The sequence below is a fragment of the Heloderma suspectum genome, chromosome 1 (genome assembly GCF_057233095.1).
Source record: "Heloderma suspectum isolate Gila_16-S chromosome 1, 16-S_ref, whole genome shotgun sequence".
In the NCBI taxonomy this organism is placed as follows: Eukaryota; Metazoa; Chordata; class Lepidosauria; order Squamata; family Helodermatidae; genus Heloderma; species Heloderma suspectum.
This window is the reverse complement of record NC_139458.1, coordinates 350,536,749-350,545,630: the sequence shown is the minus strand read 5'-3', so window position 1 is coordinate 350,545,630 and position 8,882 is coordinate 350,536,749. Positions and strand designations below refer to the sequence as shown.

Genomic DNA, 8,882 nt, shown 5'->3' with positions numbered 1-8,882 from the left:
AAGGTAAGTCCCGTCCCGGGGGGGGGGGTGCGGAGGATTTCTCCCCGAAACTTGTTCGGGGGGCCGAACACGTTGGCGCTCGGCCCCCCGAAGTTTCGGGGAGAAATTCTCTGCCATCCCTACGTGCAGCGGGGTGGACAGTACACGAGCAGAATCCCCAGACTGCCCTTTGGGCCCAACCTCCAGTACATTCACTCAGCAACCTTGGTCTCCCAGAGAGGGGGTCTGGTGAAGACCAAGGACTCTCGGTAGATAACAGCCACTCCCCCTCCCAGATCCTCAGCTGCTGTGCGTATGAAAATCCAGCTGGACACATGGACACAAGAGTTGGAGCAGCGGCCTCAGCCAGCCAGGTCTCCGTAATACATGCCAGGTCCGCACCCCCATCCAGGATCATGTCATGGATGAGGGAGGTTTTCTGAGTAACAGACCTGGCATTGCAGAGCAGCAAACGAAGGCCAGAAGATGGAGTCACGCCTCCCCCAGCCATCCTTTGGCTCTGGACAGGCCCGGAGCAGGGGACAGGTAGTACACATCGCTCCCTTGTTCCCCTTACCCGGCATGGCCTGCCCCTGGCGCTCCACCAGCGCCTGCTGCCCAGCTTCGGTATGTTCTGGCCCCCAACACTCCCTCCACTGCCTCCATCAGGTGGACACATGCCCCTTCACTCCTGCCTATCAGGCAGGCTACCCACCCCTAAAACACAACAGAGTCCCCCCAAAATGGAAAAAAAGACCAATTAAAAAATCCCCTTTAAAATACTGCCAGGCAGGAGTCCACAGTAGCAGTAGCGATGATGATGATGATGATGATGATGATGATGCTGGTGGTGGTGGTGGTGGTGGTGGTGGTGGCAGCTGCAGCACAGCAGCAGTCACACCTCTCCCCTGGTGGTGGCAGCTTCTCCTGCAGGCCCTGGCTCTCCCAGGCCACCTCAGCCAGCCAGCTTATGTAGCCCCTCCAGGGCAGGTGGAAGCAGCACAGCTGGCTTGGTACCTGGGGGCCAGGTCCTGCAGGGACTGGCGGCCTGCCAGGCAAAGTCCGCAGGGAAGGCCTGGTGTTGGTGGCAGCAGCAGCTGCAGCAGGCCCAGCAGCAGAAGGCACGCCACTTCCCCGGTGGTGGCAGCTTCTCCTGCAGGCCCTGGCTGCAGGCGAATTTAAAGTAAATTTGAATGTACTTTAGAAAGAATCCATACCTCTTACCTCTGTGCTGGTTCCATGAACTCTAAAAAAAGTACTGTCCACCTGTAAAGTGCATCAAGGAATAACTTGAGTGATTCATGGCATCCTTAATGATACACTGACTTTGCAAAGTTAAGGCAGAATGGGCTTTCTTTATGAGGCTCTCAGCCATTGCTAGCAGCTGAATTAGCCAGTTGATTTGATAATAGCGTGACCATATCCTATGAAGAGTAAGGCTTCTGACCGGTGGGGACAGAAATCTCTCTCTCCCCCCACCCCTGAACACATACACACCTTACAATACCTCTGGGAACAATGGTACATCATGACGTAGCATGCTGATGGTATGCTTTTTATTAAAAAAGCAGAAAGAACAAGCACTTAAACCATTTTATGGTTAATCCCCCCACTCTGTAATGAAAATTGCTAGAATTTTGCAAAAACAACAACCCAGAAGTGGGGCAAGCCTTTGCTTGCCCTTTTGCACCCCAACCCTGCCCGAAAAGTGCCCCCAAAGAGCATGGCAAATAAATGAATTCTCTTCGAAGAACTCTGAAACAGTCAGCATAAGGCTGCTGTATTCCCCTATCAATAAATGATGGGAGAAGCTGCATTTATGGAACTTCAGATTTCATAAAATGACAACTGTTGTTTTTTTCAATCCATCTTAACAGCATGCTGTCATATACCTTAAGATACCCCTCTCTCTCCCCCTCTCTCTCCCCAGAGGACTGTTCTGGCTTTTAAAAGTAATGTTTGGACATGCTGTTAGGTCAGGGGTGGAGAATGTGTACCCCTTCAGATGTTGCTGGACTGCATCGCCCATCAGCCCTAGCCAGCTTAGCCAATGGTGAGGAATAATGGGAATTGGATTCTAAAAACATATGGACAGTCACATGTTCCCCATCCCTAGATAGAAAGGATTTTTTTTTTAAATCACATTTTCTACTTGGTTTTGATTCTGCTTATATAACTAATCACTGTAATTATATTTTAGGAGTGTAAGCAAAAAAATGTATAGGAAATACAGAAAAGTGAATTAGGCTACAGTATTTTAGCACATAGTTTGTTTTACAGATATGTGGAATCCACCTGAGAAATTTCACTGGTCTTACTGAAGCCTTTTCTTCCCTCAGAATTCCTTGGACATTTTGCTTGAGCAGATTTGTCTTAAATTTGCTGATCCAAATTCTCCTTAAAATCTTACATTAGGTGAAATTCAGTGGCAACTCTAGTTTGCTTCATTTCAGAATGTGGGAAAATATTGCAAAGGGTGTATGGGAAACTTCAGAAGAGAATGGTGTTTTATAAGTGGGCGGCATGAACTTGTCAGGAGGAAACTATGCTGCATTTTAAGTCTTTGAATCAGCAAGTGGCAATTATGATGTAATCATGAAGGATCCTTTATACCATATATACACATGTGCACACACGTACGCACACAGACAGGCAGGATCAAAAAAGCAAGCACTACATACAGCTCTTGCTATATGAAAATATGTTATAACAAGTACAACAACAACATATTTGGAATATGAGGCTCTCAAGTCAACATACAAAAGACTCTCAAAATAACATCACACTCAAATCTAGAACAGGAACAAATATTACGTGCTGTCCATATGGACTGAGGATTATTCAGGAAGTGTTTCCTACCCTCCACCTTGTTTTTCCCCTGGTGTCATACAGTAACAAACTTTTACTAGAGGCAAGGAAAATGCAAGATTTCCAAATCTTATCTACCTCAGCACTGACTCCTTATGACAGCAAAAATAATTTTAGCTTCAGTCTTTGTTTTTCGTATGATCAGTACCTTTTAGGCAATATAGCTAGTGGTGTTGGTGAAGATGCTGTAGGACCAATCTATATATTACCTCTATCATGAAGATAATGCTGGAAACGTGTGGCTTTCCTACACACTGAAACTAAAGCACCTGTCTTGCTAAAAAAGTAGTTTCTCAGAAGATGAGAGAGAGCAATGCATCCCCTTCTCACAAGTGCATTGCAGTGTTTCAAAGAGCACTGCACTGTGTAGTTAAATCTGGTGAATCAGAAAAAAATGTGGCATAACTTTAATGGTGTACAGAAGTGGAAGAAGAGTAGATACGCAGTTACGGGCTTTAGCTCGATGTTGTGTAGTTAAATGCAATCCTATTTCCTGCTTACAGGCTGCACAGTTATGCTAGCTAGTACAGTGAATGAAGATTAGTTAAGATGACAACGCAACCCAAGAATATATTTCTTGACTGTGTAGGTTAGCAAGCTGGCCTGCCTCTGTGAAAGCTTGACTGAGCAAAACTCTATGCTGCCTATTAAGCTAGATGGATTAGTCTCAATGTGAACTTTGTTGGCTGGTATGGGTTTGAGTGGTTGTTATGCCAACCAGTTTACTCTCTTTGGTTTGCCTACTCATGACTTTTCCACCAGTTTCCTCTTGGGTAATCTTTCATTGCAGCTGATTTGAGTAAGAAGAGTTTCCTGTCTCCTTTGAGAAGGTAGAGAAGGTGGCAGCATTGGAGGGTTGTCTTGAATTCCTTGCTCCTGGGTATGTGCAATTTGCTCCTTGTCAAACATAAATGCGGTTCTGGTGTTTACTTCATCTGTCATATAGCTGGATAGAAGAGACAATGTGGATTATCCATATGATTCGGTTTTGGTCTTATTTTTCAGAGTTCTGTAGTACTTCTCCTTTTCCTTCAGTTAGGCATTACAGATGACTGACTGGAAGATAGGGTATAGCCCAAATAAAATTAAACTGATTAAATTCCCAGGGATTTAAAGAGGAGAGAATTGCAGTGTACTCTTCTGCATGCTCACTCAGAAGTAGGTCCTACTGTTTTCAGTGGAGCTTACTCCTAGGTAAGAGTGTACTGGATTGCAACCTTAAGCACATATATTGAAATCAAGGAGACAGAAAAGTGCTTAATTTTTGGCTGAATTGTTCCCATTGTCTTTTCCCTTTCATGCTTCTGTTCTGGAAAAATACCCATTAGTTATCCCTAAACTGGAAAGGATGGTGTGAAGCTTCATGATATTTTACTTGACTGAGATGGATGCCATGGAAGGTGTTCTGATAGTGAAATGTAGAGGAAATGCCAACAATTACAGTAGTTAAAGTTCAGAATAAAGGTTTTTAATACTGCAGAGCAAATGGGTGTAGTCTTTTTCTTTTTCTCCAGAGGTTGCATTCCTTGTGTATCTGATCTAGTCCTGAAACTTGCGCTGAATTATAAATGGATCTGTGTATACTTGAGTGGGTTTATTGTGCTCCCAAATGGCTGACCACCTTGCTTTGTCGCAGTTGCATTTGGCTGGGGGTTTTGGTTATGTTTTGTGCTGCCCACTTTGCTGAGTGGAGAAAAGTTCCAAGAGCACTGGGTTTATTTTTTGGGTGGGTGGGTGCATAATTGTATACTGGAAACGTATATCATTTTTGTAGTATTTGTTATATTTACAAATACAGAATATTAGAAGCAAACCAGCACACTTTCTGTAGACATTCAGAAAGTACTTTCCCCCCCACACCATGGTCTGCACCTTCAGTTCCAGGTAACTCCAGCTTTGAAACTTTCATCTCTGTTCCATTTGTTTCAAACTGCAGACTGCTTTTTCTGTTGTCTGTCTGCCTACAATCATACTGGGTAAATTGGCAGTTGTGCACAGCAAGCCAGGTACAAAATGGGCTTGCTTGATAAACTTTGATGCCAGGTAGAAGAGACAAAAGAGATGGGAGTACCAGACTACCTTACCTGTCTCCTGAGAAACCTGTATGAGGGTCAAGAGGCTACAGTAAGAACCAGACATGGAACATGATTGGTTCAAAATTGAGAAAGGCGTACAAGGCTGCATATTGTCGCCCTGCTTATTTAACTTATATGCAGAGTACATCATGAGAAACGCCGGGTTGGATGAATCACAGGTCGGAATTAAGATTGCCGGGAGAATTACCAACAACCTCAGATACGCAGACGATACCACCCTAATGGCAGAAAGCGAAGAGGATCAAAACAGCCTCTTGTTGAGGGTGAAAGTGGAGAGTGCAAAAGCTGGTTTGAAACTCAACATTAAAAAAACTAAGATCGTGGCATCTGGCCCCATCACTTCCTGGCATATAGAAGGGGAAGAAATGGAAGCAGTGACAGATTTTACTTTCTTGGGCTCCAAGATCACTGCAGACGATGACTGTAGCCATGAAATTAAGAGACGCTTGCTCCTTGGGAGGAAAGCTATGGCAAACTTAGACAGCATAGTAGGAAGCAGAGACATCACCTTACCGACAAAGGTCTGCATAATCAAAGCTATGGTTTTCCCAGTAGTAATGTATGGCTGTGAGAGCTGGACTGTAAGGAAGGCTGAGCGCCGAAGAATTGATGCTTTCGAACTGTGGTGCTGGAGAAGACTCTTACGAGTCCCCTGGACTGCAAGGAGGTCAAATCAGTCAATCCTAAAGGAAAAGACTCTGATGCTGGGAAAGATTGAAGGCAAAAGGAGAAGGGGATGGCAGAGGATGAGATGGCGAGATAGCATCACCGATGCAATGAATATGAACTTGAGCAAACTCTGGGAGAGAGCGGAGGACAGAAAGGCCTGGCGTGCTACGGTCCATGGGGTCACGAAGAGTTAAGTCTGTGGCACACGACTTAACGACTGAACAACAACAACAAAGAAGAGACAAAGGGATCAGTGAAAAAAGCAAGGGCACCAAGGTAGATAAAAATAAAAAAATCACGTTTTTAGAAATGAACAAATCTGATTTTAATTTCTTTTAAAAATTTAACTAGTATGTTTTTCTTAACTCATAAGTAGGTTAATATTAAATCATCTGAATCTAAGAATGTTAGCCATACAGTTAATTTTTAAACCATCAGTGCCTCTACTGGATACAATGAGTTAAATGAGTCTTTTCTATGTAAATGAAGAATCAATTCGATTATTTATCAAATATTAATATTTACACTTTGCCTCCCAGATATGGGACTTCATTTTCACCTGAATGTCTCTAGTCTGCCCAGTAACAACGAGAACATACTTCTACCTATTAGGCATGACATGGCCATTTCATTTTTGTTTGCTGCTTTGTTTTTGTGAAGGTGGGGCTGGACCAAGGGAGAGTGCAGCAGAAAGGAGCAATACTGGAAAGAAGGAAATATCACAGCTGTCCAGTGCACAGGTTCTTATATCCCCACACTTCACCTCACGAACTTTCATGGCTGCTGGTCCCAAGACAGCTCCTATATGGGAATATTTTAAAGACATCCTTTCTATAGGTAAAAAAAGGAAAGCCTGCAAACATGCACTGCACGACAAAGAGATGCAAGGCCTGGGGCTGATCGACACGGAGTCGTCCTCCAATGCTGATGCAGTTTAAAAACGCATTTTCTTGAACTCACATTTACTTCTCCTGTGGCACACGTAGCCAGCTAATGCACTGTAAACTTGGTATAAATCCCACTCTCATGAGGCAAACCTAATCTTAAACCACATTGAGGGTGCATGGCTGGCTGGGGCATGCTGGGAGTTGTAGGACTTTTCTCTGTCTAAACATGCATAGGATTGCGCCCTAATTTGGCTATATGTAGGCGGAGTCTTGTGATATCAATGTAAAGTTCCCTCCTCCTCCTCCTTCTAGCATCCATTAAGCTTAGGCACACCTTTGATGGTGCTAAGGAGTGGAGATTGTTTTTTAAAAATGGCATTCACAGCTCCTCCTGCCCCCCACAAAAACTGTGGAGGAGAGGAGGGGGTGGGGAGAGAAGAGGGGCGGCTGTGGTGCTGCTCTCCTCCCACAGGCTGACTCCCCACCTTCCCCTCCACCCAAAAGCAATTCCCAGTTCCTGAAAGCCAATGCACCCAGCTCTCCTGTGTCGACTTTCCCAGGAGTAAGTGCCATTGAAGACAATGTGATTTACTTCTGAGCAGACATGTATATCAGCGCATTTTCAGCTAGTTGTTCCTTGAGGCAAGGAAATCAAAGGACAAAGGAGAGAATTGGAAAAGGCTTGGCAAGACATTCCCAACTTTATTTTTTCAAAGGTGGGGGGCGGGCGGAGGGGAAGCATCTTTAATGAGCTTCCGCCATGCATTGAAAACGTGGTTGTTCAGGCAGGCATTTGGGGTGGGTTAGGGTATTTTTAGAAATATCATGTTTTAATGTTTATTTCAGACTGTTTGTACTGTTGTACATCGCCCAGAGTGGCCAGGTGACTGGCCAGATGGGCGATTAAGAAATGTAATAAATAAATAAATAAATTCCATTCACTCTTCACTTCACTGGGCGAAAGGGAAAGGCAGCGAAAGGGAGAGAAGCAGTTGAAGGCTGAAGGGGCGTTTGTCCTCAAAGCTGCTGCTGTTTCGCCCAGGGTGCCCATGCTGAGCAGAGCCACGAGCAGCCTTCCTCACCTGGCACTGGGAGCACGCACTGTGAGATGTGTGTGTTATTCACAGATCCACATCTCCGCAGATGCGCCTTAGATACTGTTTTTACAAAAGCAGCCCAATCTTGCTCACGTCGCCTGAGGACAGTCATTCATGCCAGACCCTTCCTCCTTGCAGTGCCACTCCCCCCCTCCCCACTGAAGCAGCCATTCCTTCTCCCCCCAGAGCAGTACCGCAAGTTTAGCACACACTCAAGTCCCAAAACCCAGGGAAGTCGCAGTAAAAGGAAAATCCGTCACAAACGGACTTTCCAAAAATACATTTTTTTTTATGATGAGAAAATCTGGGATTGAAACAGATTGGGGATATCATCATGTGTTGTGCCAACGTGTGAGGCGCAGTAGCACCACATTAAATTCTCCATGTCGATTAGTCCCTGGTTGTAAGAATGAAAGAATGGTGTAGAAAATACTCTGTGTAGTGGTAAGTAACTTAACACTGTTTGAACTATTGTTTAGGAAATATATGTAGGCCTATCAGTGGAAAATTTGAATAAAATCACTGATTTGATTTGGCCTTTTTGTTCTTGCTGATATAAATAATTGATTTCAATCTACCCTGGGGTGTGCAATTGCAGAGCAAGTTTGACAACCCAAGGCAAATCATTATGAAAGGGCACGGTTTAAGCTGGAAGCCTGTCTTAGAACACTTTTGTGCCTTGTAACATTTTTCCTGGAAAGATTTGCCTCTCTTTCAAAGTGCTGCAATATGTTCAGGGCAAATGCAATGTCTGCTGCCTACTAAATATAGTTATGGGGTGGTTTTCGAAACAGATATTTGTGGTGAATGTATAATTTAGATAAGACCTCCGTATTGTCAACTCAGTTTGAAGTAGATGGCTATGCAGGTTGATGAAATTAATTTGCCTCTGACTGTTTAGGCAACCATTCTATTGCTTGAGCACCCTACAGCATGTAACAGTCTTTCACTGTGATATGTATGGCTTTTGTGCAATGAACAGGAAGCATCTGGTGGTCAATTCTTAAAGTAGCAAGACTTCTTTGGCTACTTCCTGTACCATGTTATCACTTCTGTTTTGTTCTCTGGAGATTTCTGAGGTAATCCATACTTCTCATGTCTCTCCTTCTTTTCAGCAGTCTTTAAGGGCCTCTCCAGATAATCAATGTGTCTCCCATTTTGTTGTATGAGAGCCATTTGAGGAAGCATTCCTGTTTCAAGAACACTGCATTTTCTTCGCGCTCAAATAGCAATATGTAATTCCTTTCCAAGCTAGCAGGGCTATTGTGATTTGGAGCACTGTCTAG

At 44.2% G+C, this 8,882-nt stretch overlaps 1 protein-coding gene across 1 annotated transcript in view; it reads left to right on the top strand.

The window, feature by feature from the left end:
* The first annotated feature begins 3,604 nt into the window (after window positions 1-3,604).
* IPCEF1 (interaction protein for cytohesin exchange factors 1) overlaps window positions 3,605-8,882 on the top strand; it is a 79,947-nt gene continuing 74,669 nt past the window's right edge. The window contains exon 1 of the mRNA XM_084827868.1: window positions 3,605-3,727. The gene's annotated coding sequence lies outside the window, so the exon portion shown is untranslated. The remainder of the gene's footprint in view (window positions 3,728-8,882) is intronic.